At 44.2% G+C, this 15029-nt stretch overlaps 1 long non-coding RNA gene across 2 annotated transcripts; it reads right to left on the bottom strand.

The window, feature by feature from the left end:
* Window positions 1–10570: 10570 nt before the first annotated feature.
* On the bottom strand, window positions 10571–14393 carry LOC133396998 (uncharacterized). Of its 2 annotated transcripts, none has more exons than XR_009767517.1 (16): window positions 14156–14393; window positions 13863–14092; window positions 13554–13777; window positions 13085–13459; window positions 12827–12890; window positions 12639–12747; window positions 12443–12548; window positions 12295–12383; window positions 11983–12208; window positions 11796–11897; window positions 11675–11739; window positions 11287–11589; window positions 11139–11217; window positions 10961–11069; window positions 10782–10873; window positions 10571–10709 (listed from the first exon to the last, which is right to left on the bottom strand). It is a non-coding gene; the product is annotated as an uncharacterized LOC133396998 (long non-coding RNA). The 2 variants fall into 2 exon arrangements; XR_009767518.1 differs by having other exon boundaries at window positions 12827–12887.
* Between the last annotated feature and the right edge of the window lie 636 nt (window positions 14394–15029).

Below are 15029 nucleotides of genomic sequence, written 5' to 3'. Positions count from 1 at the left end.
ATGTGCCTAATGAAGTGGCCGAAATGGCCAAAATATTAGGTACACCCCAGCTCTTGTCTCAGTGCAGCCGAAGTGTGCCTAATGAAGTGGCCGACATGGCCAAAATATTAGGTACACCCCACCTCTTGTCTCAGTCCAGCCCATGTGCCTAATGAAATGGCCGAAATGGCCAAAATATTAGGTACACCCCACCTCTTGTCTCAGTCCAGCCCATGTGCCTAATGAAGTGGCCGAAAGTGTCAAAATATTAGGTACACCCCAGCTCTCTTATAAGTACAGCCCATGTTCCTAATGAAGTGGCCAAAATTGCCAAAATATTAGGTACACCCCACCTCTTGTCTCAGTGCAGCCGAAGTGTGCCTAATGAAGTGGCCGACATGGCCAAAATATTAGGTACACCCCAGCTCATATAAGTGCAGCCCATGTGCCTCATGAAGTGGCCGAAATGGCCAAAATATTAGGTACACCCCACCTCTTGTCTCAGTGCAGCCGAAGTGTGCCTAATGAAGTGGCCGACATGGCCAAAATATTAGGTACACCCCAGCTCATATAAGTGCAGCCCATGTGCCTCATGAAGTGGCCGAAATGGCCAAAATATTAGGTACACCCCACCTCTTGTCTCAGTCCAGCCCATGTGCCTAATGAAGTGGCCGAAATGGCCAAAATATTAGGTACACCCCAGCTCTTGTCTCAGTGCAGCCGAAGTGTGCCTAATGAAGTGGCCGACATGGCCAAAATATTAGGTACACCCCAGCTCTTGTCTCAGTCCAGCCCATGTGCCTAATGAAGTGACCGACATGGCCAAAATATTAGGTACACCCCACCTCTTGTCTCAGTTCAGCCCATGTGCCTAATGAAGTGGCCGAAAGTGTCAAAATATTAGGTACACCCCAGCTCTCGTATAAGTACAGCCCATGTGCCTAATGAAGTGGCCGACATGGCCAAAATATTAGGTACACCCCACCTCTTGTCTCAGTCCAGCCCATGTGCCTAATGAAGTGGTCGAAATGTTCAAAATATTAGGTACACCCCAGCTCTCATATAAGTACACCCCATGTGCCTAATGAAGTGGCCGAAAGTGTCAAAATATTAGGTACACCCCAGCTCTTGTTTCAGTGCAGCCCATGTGTCCCTAATGAAGTGGCCGAAATGGCCAAAATATTAGGTACACCCCAGCTCTTGTCTCAGTCCAGCCCATGTGTGCCTAATGAAGTTGCCGAAATTGTCAAAATATTAGGTACACCCCAGCTCGTACAAGTCCAGCCCATGTGCCTAATGAAGTGGCCGAAATGGCCAAAATATTAGGTACACCCCAGCTCTTGTCTCAGTGCAGTCGAAGTGTGCCTAATGAAGTGGCCAACATGACCAAAATATTAGGTACACCCCACCTCTTGTCTCAGTCCAGCCCATGTGCCTAATGAAGTGGCCGAAATTGCCAAAATATTAGGTACACCCCAGCTCATATCAGTGCAGCCCATGTGCCTCATGAAGTGGCCGAAATTGCCAAAATATTAGGTACACCCCAGCTATTGTCTCAGTGCAGCCGAAGTGTGCCTAATGAAGTGGCCGACATGGCCAAAATATTAGGTACACACCACCTCTTGTCTCATTTCAGCCCATGTGCCTAATGAAGTGGTCGAAATGGTCAAAATATTAGGTACACCTCAGCTCGTATAAGTCCAGCCCATGTGCCTAATGAAGTGGCCGAAAGTGTCAAAATATTAGGTACACCCCACCTCTTGTCTCAGTCCAGCCCATGTGCCTAATGAAGTGGTCGAAATGGTCAAAATATTAGGTACACCCCAGCTCTTGTCTCAGTGCAGCCGAAGTGTGCCTAATGAAGTGGCCGACATGGCCAAAATATTAGGTACACACCACCTCTTGTATCAGTCCAGCCCATGTGCCTAATGAAGTGGTCGAAATGGTCAAAATATTAGGTACACCTCAGCTCGTATAAGTCCAGCCCATGTGCCTAATGAAGTGGCCGAAAGTGTCAAAATATTAGGTACACCCCAGCTATTGTCTCAGTGCAGCCGAAGTGTGCCTAATGAAGTGGCCGACATGGCCAAAATATTAGGTACACACCACCTCTTGTCTCATTTCAGCCCATGTGCCTAATGAAATGGCCGAAATGGCCAAAATATTAGGTACACACCACCTCTTGTCTCAGTCCAGCCCATGTGCCTAATGAAGTGGTCGAAATGGTCAAAATATTAGGTACACCCCAGCTCTCGTATAAGTACAGCCATGTGCCTAATGAAATGGCCGAAATGGCCAAAATATTAGGTACACCCCACCTTGTCTCAGTCCAGCCCATGTGCCTAATGAAGTGGCCGAAAGTGTCAAAATATTAGGTACACCCCAGCTCTCTTATAAGTACAGCCCATGTTCCTAATGAAGTGGCCGAAATGGCCAAAATATTAGGTACACCCCACCTCTTGTCTCAGTGCAGCCGAAGTGTGCCTAATGAAGTGGCCGACATGGCCAAAATATTAGGTACACCCCAGCTCATATAAGTCCAGCCCATGTGCCTAATGAAGTGGCCGAAATGGCCAAAATATTAGGTACACCCCAGCTCTTGTCTCAGTGCAGCCGAAGTGTGCCTAATGAAGTGGCCGACATGGCCAAAATATTAGGTACACCCCACCTCTTGTCTCAGTCCAGCCCATGTGCCTAATGAAGTGGCCGAAATGGCCAAAATATTAGGTACACCCCACCTCTTGTCTCAGTGCAGCCGAAGTGTGCCTAATGAAGTGGCCGACATGGCCAAAATATTAGGTACACCCCAGCTCTTGTCTCAGTCCAGCCCATGTGCCTAATGAAGTGACCGACATGGCCAAAATATTAGGTACACCCCACCTCTTGTCTCAGTCCAGCCCATGTGCCTAATGAAGTGGCCGAAAGTGTCAAAATATTAGGTACACCCCAGCTCTCGTATAAGTACAGCCCATGTGCCTAATGAAGTGGCCGACATGGCCAAAATATTAGGTACACCCCACCTCTTGTCTCAGTCCAGCCCATGTGCCTAATGAAATGGCCGAAATGGCCAAAATATTAGGTACACCCCACCTCTTGTCTCAGTCCAGCCCATGTGCCTAATGAAGTGGCCGAAAGTGTCAAAATATTAGGTACACCCCAGCTCTCTTATAAGTACAGCCCATGTTCCTAATGAAGTGGCCGAAATGGCCAAAATATTAGGTACACCCCAGCTCTCTTATAAGTACAGCCCATGTTCCTAATGAAGTGGCCGAAATGGCCAAAATATTAGGTACACACCACCTCGTCTCAGTCCAGCCCATGTGCCTAATGAAGTGGTCGAAATGGTCAAAATATTAGGTACACCCCAGCTCTTGTATAAGTACAGCCATGTGCCTAATGAAATGGCCGAAATGGCCAAAATATTAGGTACACCCCACCTTGTCTCAGTCCAGCCCATGTGCCTAATGAAGTGGCCGAAAGTGTCAAAATATTAGGTACACCCCACCTCTTGTCTCAGTCCAGCCCATGTGCCTAATGAAATGGCCGAAATGGCCAAAATATTAGGTACACCCCACCTCTTGTCTCAGTCCAGCCCATGTGCCTAATGAAGTGGCCGAAAGTGTCAAAATATTAGGTACACCCCAGCTCTCTTATAAGTACAGCCCATGTTCTAATGAAGTGGCCGAAATGGCCAAAATATTAGGTACACCCCACCTCTTGTCTCAGTGCAGCCGAAATGTGCCTAATGAAGTGGCCGACATGGCCAAAATATTAGGTACACCCCAGCTCATATAAGTGCAGCCCATGTGCCTCATGAAGTGGCCGAAATGGCCAAAATATTAGGTACACCCCACCTCTTGTCTCAGTGCAGCCGAAGTGTGCCTAATGAAGTGGCCGACATGGCCAAAATATTAGGTACACCCCAGCTCATATAAGTGCAGCCCATGTGCCTCATGAAGTGGCCGAAATGGCCAAAATATTAGGTACACCCCACCTCTTGTCTCAGTCCAGCCCATGTGCCTAATGAAGTGGCCGAAATGGCCAAAATATTAGGTACACCCCACCTCTTGTCTCAGTCCAGCCCATGTGCCTAATGAAGTGGCCGAAAGTGTCAAAATATTAGGTACACCCCAGCTCTCGTATAAGTACAGCCCATGTGCCTAATGAAGTGGCCGACATGGCCAAAATATTAGGTACACCCCACCTCTTGTCTCAGTCCAGCCCATGTGCCTAATGATGTGGTCGAAATGTTCAAAATATTAGGTACACCCCAGCTCTCATATAAGTACACCCCATGTGCCTAATGAAGTGGCCGAAAGTGTCAAAATATTAGGTACACCCCAGCTCTTGTCTCAGTGCAGCCCATGTGTCCCTAATGAAGTGGCCGAAATGGCCAAAATATTAGGTACACCCCACCTCTTGTCTCAGTCCAGCCCATGTGCCTAATGAAGTGGCCGAAAGTGTCAAAATATTAGGTACACCCCAGCTCTCGTATAAGTACAGCCCATGTGCCTAATGAAGTGGCCGACATGGCCAAAATATTAGGTACACCCCACCTCTTGTCTCAGTCCAGCCCATGTGCCTAATGAAGTGGTCGAAATGTTCAAAATATTAGGTACACCCCAGCTCTCGTATAAGTACACCCCATGTGCCTAATGAAGTGGCCGAAATGTTCAAAATATTAGGTACACCCCAGCTCTCGTATAAGTACACCCCATGTGCCTAATGAAGTGGCCGAAATGGTCAAAATATTAGGTACACCCCAGCTCTTGTCTCAGTGCAGCCGAAGTGTGCCTAATGAAGTGGCCGACATGGCCAAAATATTAGGTACACACCACCTCTTGTATCAGTCCAGCCCATGTGCCTAATGAAGTGGTCGAAATGTTCAAAATATTAGGTACACCCCAGCTCTCGTATAAGTACAGCCCATGTGCCTAATGAAGTGGCCGACATGGCCAAAATATTAGGTACACCCCACCTCTTGTCTCAGTCCAGCCCATGTGCCTAATGATGTGGTCGAAATGTTCAAAATATTAGGTACACCCCAGCTCTCATATAAGTACACCCCATGTGCCTAATGAAGTGGCCGAAAGTGTCAAAATATTAGGTACACCCCAGCTCTTGTCTCAGTGCAGCCCATGTGTCCCTAATGAAGTGGCCGAAATGGCCAAAATATTAGGTACACCCCACCTCTTGTCTCAGTCCAGCCCATGTGCCTAATGAAGTGGCCGAAAGTGTCAAAATATTAGGTACACCCCAGCTCTCGTATAAGTACAGCCCATGTGCCTAATGAAGTGGCCGACATGGCCAAAATATTAGGTACACCCCACCTCTTGTCTCAGTCCAGCCCATGTGCCTAATGAAGTGGTCGAAATGTTCAAAATATTAGGTACACCCCAGCTCTCGTATAAGTACACCCCATGTGCCTAATGAAGTGGCCGAAAGTGTCAAAATATGAGGTACACCCCAGCTCTTGTCTCAGTGCAGCCCATGTGTGCCTAATGAAGTTGCCGAAATTGTCAAAATATTAGGTACACCCCAGCTCGTACAAGTCCAGCCCATGTGCCTAATGAAGTGGCCGAAATGGCCAAAATATTAGGTACACCCCACCTCTTGTCTCAGTGCAGCCGAAGTGTGCCTAATGAAGTGGCCAACATGACCAAAATATTAGGTACACCCCACCTCTTGTCTCAGTCCAGCCCATGTGCCTAATGAAGTGGTCGAAATGGTCAAAATATTAGGTACACCCCAGCTCTTGTCTCAGTGCAGCCGAAGTGTGCCTAATGAAGTGGCCGACATGGCCAAAATATTAGGTACACACCACCTCTTGTATCAGTCCAGCCCATGTGCCTAATGAAGTGGTCGAAATGGTCAAAATATTAGGTACACCTCAGCTCGTATAAGTCCAGCCCATGTGCCTAATGAAGTGGCCGAAAGTGTCAAAATATTAGGTACACCCCAGCTCTTGTCTCAGTGCAGCAGAAGTGTGCCTAATGAAGTGGCCGACATGGCCAACATATTAGGTACACCCCAGCTCTTGTCTCAGTACAGCCCGAGTGTGCCTAATGAAGTGGCTGAAATGGCCAACATATTAGGTACACCCCAGCTCTTGTCTCAGTGAAGCCTCAGTGTGCCTAATGAAGTGGCCAAAATGGCCATAATATTAGGTACACCCCAGCTGTTTTCTCAGTCCAGCCCATGTGTGCCTAATGAAGTGGCCAAAATGGCCAAAATATTAGGTACCAAAGGAGGCACCCAGTCATTGCTTTACAAGTCATAAATCTCTGGCCTCAAGTCTGGAGTAAAGTCCCAAGTCGAGACAGGCAAGCAGTGGTGGAATTTGGCATGTGCAAAGCATTGTGGGTGGGGTGGTGGGTATGCGGCACTTTGGGGGGTAGCTTGCGACCCCCCTGTTGACACAAATACTCAAAAAGTAAAATAGTGTTAAAGGTTTGGAGCCTGTGAGGGAAAATTTTTACAATTGTTTTCCAAAGTAAACGTTTGCAAATGTCTTATTTTGATTAAACAAAAAGATTAGTGTGCTGCTATGAATAAATATAATTATTCATATTTCGTGTTTTACTTTTTTCTCCTTCCGTTTTCCCCTTGAATGGATGTTTTGTTGTGTGTGTATGCTTTTCTCAGAGCAGACAAAACAATGCAAATCGGCAAGCACGCATAACATAGGCTCAATAAAGTCGACTTTCCAAAGCAAATCTATCAAAACGATGTGAAGCGAGCAACATTCAAGTAAAGAACACAGCATTTCCGTATTCTCGCTCTTATTTTGAAACTCACAAGTAGTGTCCTTTACGCTTGCGCACTTGACAGTGTTTCCAAAGGACCACAACTCTCAACCAATCAGGAGTCGTACTGCAAGGCAAAATCTGATTGGCTGTTGACGCAGGTACGACAACGACCCGGAAACCTTGAAGCAGCTCATTGAACTTTCGGGATTGACCAAAACAAAAACTTCCGTGGTTCAATATGTTAACACAGATTTTGCCATTGTTATAGTAATATTTCATTTCGTTTGGCTTAAGGTTATTGTGCCTCGAGGCACCAACAGTTGTTTTTTTACGTTTGTTGTTTGCTTGTTTACGTGTGCCTAGCCAGAAGTCCCGCAGGTTGCAGACGGATACAATTGTGGTAAGTACAGATCTTTGCAACTCTTTTAGTTATGAGTTAACAAGCGTAAAGGGCAGTGCAGTGTGGGCAGTACGAGCGTGTGGAGAAAAACTGTGGAAAAATATCACTTTTACACTAAATATAATTGTCAGTTCGTATTAAAAAAAGAACAACAACCACGTTTTGTGCACACAAAGTATGTTCTTGTGTGCACAAAGCATGCGCAATATTTCCATTTACGGTGACATAAGTGTGGCACAAATCTAATGTAGTTAGTGCAAAATCTATCCGTCCTCAAAGGAGGCCGTGCCCACTCTTGCCCCGTTCGTTCACAAGCATCGAGATGAGGGGTCGCATGTTTAGCAAAGCAGTGTAAATGGAAAAACAAACCCTGAATGGAATCGGAGAGCTTCTGATGGCAATCGGGCCTTCCAGAAATGGATTAAAAATCTGATTTCAATTGGATGTCTGCCAATGTGATCACAGCGTAAACAAATACACACGTTCGTAAAGAAGCACATTAAAAAGAGACCTATTGTTAATCTTAAGCAGGGGTGTCAAACTCTTTTTTTTTTTTTTTAATTTTTTTTTTTTTTTTTTTTTTTTGTTTCGGGCCGCATTGTAGTTATGCTTTCCCTCAGAGGGACGTTAGAACAGTGAAACCATATACATGTTTAATCATCACCAAGACATTATTACCATTACACAACAAATTGAGGGATAACTAGTTTTGAAATCAGAAGACAAGGATAATAGTTTGTGCAAGTATTGTTTACGTTTCTGTAGAAGAAGGGTTTGGTAACAGAAGAATGCAATATCTCAACATTGTCATTTATTATTATGACAATTTGGAATTTGGGTACAGAGTTGAGCAAAAATCACGGAAGTTGACGGGCATGATTTGCTTTCGCGGGCCACATAAAATGATGTGACGGGCTGCGTCTGGCCCCCGGGCCATGAGTTTGATACCTGCCAGTTAAATGTGCTACGTGTGATCGCTGTTAATTAAGCGAAATAATGTGGGGTAATATGAATCTCCCCTTGAGGGATTGGAATCAATACTGTAAATATATAAATACAATTATTGACTGATGTTTACGCGTGTTGTTTAACTTCGGTGCAGTTTGGGGGTCTGCGCATGCGCATTGTACCAATGCATTTTGTGAATGAAAAATAACAAGAAGCTAATCATTTACTTTGTCAACGGCAATAGATCGTTAAAACTATGCCATATTCTATCAAATTGTTACGATCCCACAGGCCTCACAGATGTTTGTTGTTTACTGCGATTTCCGCCATTTCCGTCCGCTCGCAGTCCAGTTTTGAGCTTTCTCGGCCACCGTACCGATAGTCACCGGGCCAACGTGTTACCGTCAATGTCGGTGACGGTTTTTGAAACATTTATTTTCAAAAGTTTAATATGCGGATGTATCGTTAGATGTGTATTGACGACATTTGGGCGCTCCGAGTTCGTTATTTGCTTCGTCGACATTGTTTTAAAAATAGTTGGGAGTCGCGACCCAGAAGTGAAAGGTCGACCGGAAGAAGAAACTGTGACACCGTTTGACTTTGCCGGCGCGTGTTGACAATGTTGTTTTGTTTGCAAAAGTTACGGCAACGCTTAAGAAAGTTTGTTTCATTGTCTACATGAGCGGAGGCGGCCATGCAGAGAATGTTGTCTGCACGCGCCGGTTGAACCGAGGCGAAAGTGACACAAGTGGGGAGATGCTGTGCACAGGTAAGACATGCTCAACCTTTCCACCTTTGCACTGCAATATCTAGCCTAAATATGTATTTATATTAGGGAAAACAACAACATCGTCTTCTACGTAGCATGTTCCTTCGGTGACAACATTTAGATAAATACGGGCTTACCTGCACAGTCTAATGTGGCACAATATTAAAGATTTTCCCATTTTAAATGATCTGTTAGACCACCTGTCAGTACAAATATTGTGAAATGAAAAGTCATTAAATATAATAATTAATACATTTGAATGTTTTCATCGTGACCAGTATTGTCTGTGATTGGCTTTCAAACAGTCCTCTTCTTCAAAAAGTAGAAAATGAATGTTATCTGTCACTTCTAATAACATATTGCAATTTTGCATTTGTTTAAAGCAACAGACTGAGAGATGTCTCTAATATTTTTTCACCAAATTTTGTGACGATGTATGTTCCATTCAATCATTTTGCCCATGAAAGATGGAAATAAGTTTAACAATAATTATTATAGTGCACAATTTTATAAATTACTGTACAGTTTAATTTACAATCTAATTAATCATCTTTTAATTGACTTTATATTGATTTAAGTTTTTGCGTGTGTAAAGTTGACACGTGCAAAAAAACATAACTCACTGCTTTTGTTTGTTGTATGACAGGAACGAGGAGGTTTTGGGTGCCGGTGCAGCCGACAGACGGGACTCGCAACTCCATCCTGCTCCACAGTGATAGCAAATTGCTTTTGCACAGGTGTGTGTGTACGATTTTAAGGCAGCCATGTGGTGTGATGTCACTTCGGCATTTCTTGGTCTGTTTCATAGACTGCACAACACAACAATGCTTCTGAACATGTGTTTTTGAATAAAAAGCTTACAAACATATGTCCAGAAGCGTTGAATGTTGTTTTTTGTGTGCCCATGCCAGTGTTTTGCAGTTGATGAAATTTGACAAAACCTATGTTTCATGTACTGCAAGAGTCAAGTAATTCTTGCAGTATATGAAACAGTACATAGGTAGTCAACTCCCTTCCTTTCGCCTCCATGTGAGCCAAAAGAGGGACATCACACATCTTCAGGTGCACAACATGGTGTCATCAGCCTCAAACTGCTTCCATGTCTAAATAAACTTGTCATCCAGTGCTTGTGTCTAACTTTTATTGAATATTTGTTCAAATTGTAAAACAAACAAACATTTTTGGTGCAATAAATTGCTTATTTGTAGAAGTCTTCAGTGTTTTATTGCAAAATTTAAAATAGCAGTTACCCTATTCTGCTCACCACATGTATGTACCTGAAACCGACCAATCACCAAGCCGTATGCAAATTAATTTGCATAGCCACGCCCACTTCCCCTCAACAGCCAATCACAACGCAGGAAAATCCTAGATTTTTCTACTTTTGCCTTAACCAGCCAATCAGATTGCTCTATTTGAACTCATTTGCATACCCCCTCTCCACCAATCACAGCAGAGGCCCCGCCCCTTCCCCCAAAAAAATTTTGCGGGGAAAAAAAAAAAATTCCAGAAAAAAATTTTGGGGAAAAAAAAAAAAAAAAAAAAAAATTTGGAAAAAAAAATTTTTGGCGAAATAAAAATTTGAATTTTTTTTTTTTTTTTTTTTATTTTAGTTTTTTTTAAATGTTTGAAAATGTTTTTATTTTTTTTGTGTGATGTGTTTGAAAAATAAACAAGAGTTCAAGGCAATGTTTTTTTTAAAACAGTTTTTATTTGTTTTGCAGAGATGTTAAGTCAGACATTACATCAACAAGTAAACTGGGGGGAAAAAACCGCTCACAAGTTTGATATCAACGGTCTCCTCGTCGCCGCATGGTGAAGTTGTTGGCTGGTGGCAGAAGTGTGTGGACCAGTGTGTGGGGATCTAAGACAAAAATTGAGTCAAAAATCAAGTCAACTTCTTGTGCAGCAAATGTTTTTGACAGATGAAACTCACCAGTGAGGAGGAAAATGTGAGACTTGTTTTCTGGGACTCTGTAAGTGCTCACACGGCTGCGATGTCTGGAAGCTGACCATGGTCGACAGAACCTTCAAGAAAAGCAAAAAACCCACATTGATTCAAAGAGTAAATCATTAGGACAGGATGTGGACATCAACAACATTCAAGGAGCATACTCTTGAAAGTCTCCTGGCGAAACCCGTCTCTGTCCAGCTCAGTCTTAACGCCAGCCAGATCAAAACGCAGCCGGTGGAAGTCATCACCCAGTGGGAAGAGGATGCGGACCTGAAGACAAGACATCTGTGAGTCAAACTTTTTTTTTTTTTGGTAAGGAAAAATTGAGATGAAACTCACCAGTGATAAAGAGGACATGCGAGGTGTTGGTGCATTAACACTGCTGCATACACAGGAAGCTGACCATGTTCTTCAGCACCTTTAGAAAAACACATTTGATCAAAACGTCACAATTGCAAAGTGCATACTGCCTGAAGTGTGTATGGACCCAGTGCAAATGTGGTCAAACTGCTCTCCCACTTCTTCCCAGGCTGTTCCGAAGTTTGGCTTCAGCACCTTCTGGATGTGGTTGGGCACCTGAGGAAGGAGCAACATGCAGCGTAAGAAAAGAGCTTGATCAAGAACAGTTTTGAGCCAAACATTTTTTTGTAATTACCATTTGTCTTACAGATTACATTTTGACGCCCCCTCCTCCCCCCAACAAAAAAAAAGCCAGGAAGACCGACAACCAGCTCTGTGTTGTGGAATGGACCTTCAACGGCAGCGTGGACCTGCCTGTCGTCACACCTCCCTGGAACACAAAAAACCCATCCGTGAGTCAAACATTAACCGAAGATGTTTTTTTGGTAGCAAATTATGTTTGAGATGAAACAGACCAATGAAGAGGACATGAGGCGTTGTCTGGGACTGCGCGTTCACACTGCTGCATGTTCTTCAGCACCTTCAAAAGAACACGTTTGATCAAATAAGAAAAAGTCACAATTGCAAAGTGCATACCGTCTAAAGTGTGGATGGACCCAGTGCAGATGTCAAACTGCTCTCCACTTCCCAGGCTGCCCCGAAATGTGGCTTCAGCACCTTCTGGATCTGGTTTACCACCTGAGGGAGAGGCAAGAATATCTGAGAGTCAAAAAATAACCGAAGATGTATTTTGGTAGCAAATTATGTTTGAGATGAAACAGACCAGCAATGAAGAGGACATGAGGTGTTGTTTGTCTGGGACTTTGCGTGTTCACACTGCTGCATGCGCAGGAAGCTGACTATGTTCTTCAGTACCTTTCAAAAGAACACGTTTGATCAAATAAGAAAAAGTCACAATTGCAAAGTGCATACTGTCTAAAGGGTGGATGGACCCAGTGCAGATGTCAAACTGCCCCGAAATGTGGCTTCAGAATCTTCTGGTTCTCCACCTGAGGAAGAGTCAACAACATCTGTGAGTCAAACATCAACCAAAGATGTTTGTTTGGTAGCAAATTATGTTTGAGATGAAACGGACCAATGAAGAGGACATGAGGCGTTGTTTGTCTGGGACTTTGCGCGTTCACAGTGGTGGATGCGCAGGAAGCTGACTATGTTCTTCAGTACCTTCAAAAAAAGAACACATTTGATCAAATAAGAAAAAGTCACAATTGCATAGTGCATACCATCTAAAGTGTGGATGGACCCAGTGCAGATGTTAAACTGCTCTCCCACTTCTTCCCAGGCTGCTCTGGAGTTTGGTTTCAGCACCTTCTGGATGTGGTTCTCCACCTGAGGAAGAAAGGAAACAACATGCAGTGTAAGCAAAGAGTGTGTAATCAAGAATAGTTTTGAACTACCCTAAAGTTTGGTTTTAATTACCATTTTTGTCTTATAGATTACATTTAGACTCCCAAAAAATGAAAAAAGCCAGGATTACACTGACAACCATCTCCTCATGGCTGTGAATCTTTATTGCGTTGCGATCTCTCTGGAAAACAAGACATCTGTGAGTCTAACATGAACCAAAGGTTTTTTGTAGCAACTGTTTAAAGTGTGTATGGACCCACTGCAAATGTGGTCAAACTGCTCTGCCACTTCCCAGGCTGCTCCGAAGTTTGGCTTCAGCACCTTCTGGATGTGGTTGTCCACCCGAGGATGAGGCAACAACATGCAGCATAAGAAAAGCTTGATCAAGAACAGTTTTGAGCAAAACAATTTTTTGTAATTACCATTTATTGGTCTTAAAGATTACATTAATTAGCAGACATTACATTTAGACCCCCCCCCCCCCCCCAAAAAAAAAAAAAAGCCAGGAAGACAACAACCAGCTCAGTGTTGTGGAATGGACCTTCAAAGCCAGCATGGACCAGTCTGTCGTCACCTCCCTGCAACACAAAAAGACATCTGTGAGTCAAACAAACGACGTTTTTATTTGGTAGCAAATTATGTTTGAGATGAAACAGGCCAGCAATGAAGAGGACAAGGCGTTGTTTTTTCTGGGATGTTGCACGTTCACACTGCTGCATGTTCTTCAGTACCTTCAAAGGAAGAACACATTTGATCAAATAAGAAAAAGTCACAATTGCAAAGTGCATAGTGTCTAAAGTGTGGATGGACCCAGTGCAGATGTCAAACTGCTCTCCACTTCCCAGGCTGCCCCGAAATGTGGCTTCAGCACCTTTCTGGATGTGGTTCTCCACCTGAGGAAGAGGCAACAACATGACAACATCTGTGAGTCAAACATTAACCGAAGATGTTTTTTTGGTAGCAAATTATGTTTGAGATGAAACGGACCAATGAAGAGGACATGAGGCGTCGTTTGTCTGGGACTTTGCGTGTTCACACTGCTGCATGCGCAGGAAGCTGACTATGTTCTTCAGCACCTTCAAAAGAAGAACACATTTGATCAAATAAGAAAAAGTCACAATTGCATACTGTCTGAAGTGTGGATGGACCCTGTGCAGATGTCAAACTGCCCCGAAATGTGGCTTCAGCACCTTCTGGATGTGGTTCACCACCTGAGGAAGAGGCAACAATATCTGTGAGTCAAACATTAACCGAAGATGTTTTTTGGTAGCAAATTATGTTTGAGATGAAACCCACCCACGAAAGAGGCCATGCGAAGTCTGAGATAATTTGAGGGCACGAGTGGACTGGGGCAGCGAGGCAAAAGCCTGGACAAAGAAACAAAATGATAGAGCAGTCAAGCTGATTATTATTTGGTTTATTAACAAGTGTCAACATTGAAAATGTGTGTGTTCATGTAGAACTTGTCCGGCAGGTGCAGGATGCCGACGGTCGGGGTGCTTCTCCTCCAGGATGCTGTGCTCGTACTGGAATGAAAAAGCAGGTGCGCATTCTTCAAACTTGAATTGATGAGCTCGTTCGTAGCTTACGTCCTCTCTCGGCACAAAGTCGATGACGACGCCACGTTTCCGCCACGACACTGTTTCATCAAGTCGGACCTTGACGAAGGAGGTCTTCACGAGTTGGCGTTGTCCACGTCGGACCCAGTCACAGCCCGAGTTGGTGTCAGCGCCACCTGGTGGACGCTGAAGACAAACAATGAGAGCACACAGGTGAATTACCCGGAGGGTCCCGACACCAGCGCATCTCAGCGCAGAGAACTGCAGAAGAGAGATGTTAAACTATTGGTAAATTGAGCATGTCAGCCATTTTGTTTCATATACCGCCATCTTGTTCCTCAGGCATCTCTGGATCAAGTCAAGAGGCTGCCATGACTGCACAGACACACAAAAAAGAAAAACGAGAGAGAAAAAAAAAAAAAAGCAGGCTGTCAGGAATGCTCACCGAATCATCTCATCTCAGGTGTCCTTAACCGTCCTTCAGTCTCATCGGAGCAGCAGAAAGTGACGTCACCTACGATGTGCACAATTATGTGAAGACCAAGTAAGCGCACAATCTTTGACCATCTTTTGGTACCTCACATGTTTGTATTTGCCATTGAGCGCACGTTACCACCTGAACCACGATGTCGTCACTGGAGCCCCGCTGCTGCCTTTCGCAACATTGCACTAAAACACAATGTAATAAAACATGATTTGTATTTCTGCGTATGAGTGCGAGTGAGTCTCACCCGGGAGGAGAGAGCGAGACCGAGCTGGACGTCTTGAAGACCTGCAGCACGGTGGGCTGAAAGACACAGTAACAGTTTGCATTTTAGTTTTTTGGAACGTGGAACCTTTTTGGTATATTTGGTAGACATGTCTATCAGAAGGCAGGGAGTCAGCCATTTCACATTGAAGCAGC

The sequence above is a fragment of the Phycodurus eques genome, chromosome 22, assembly GCF_024500275.1.
Source record: "Phycodurus eques isolate BA_2022a chromosome 22, UOR_Pequ_1.1, whole genome shotgun sequence".
Classification (NCBI taxonomy): Eukaryota; Metazoa; Chordata; class Actinopteri; order Syngnathiformes; family Syngnathidae; genus Phycodurus; species Phycodurus eques.
The sequence above is the reverse complement of the archived record's forward strand: the minus strand, read 5'-3'. Positions and strand labels throughout refer to the sequence as shown.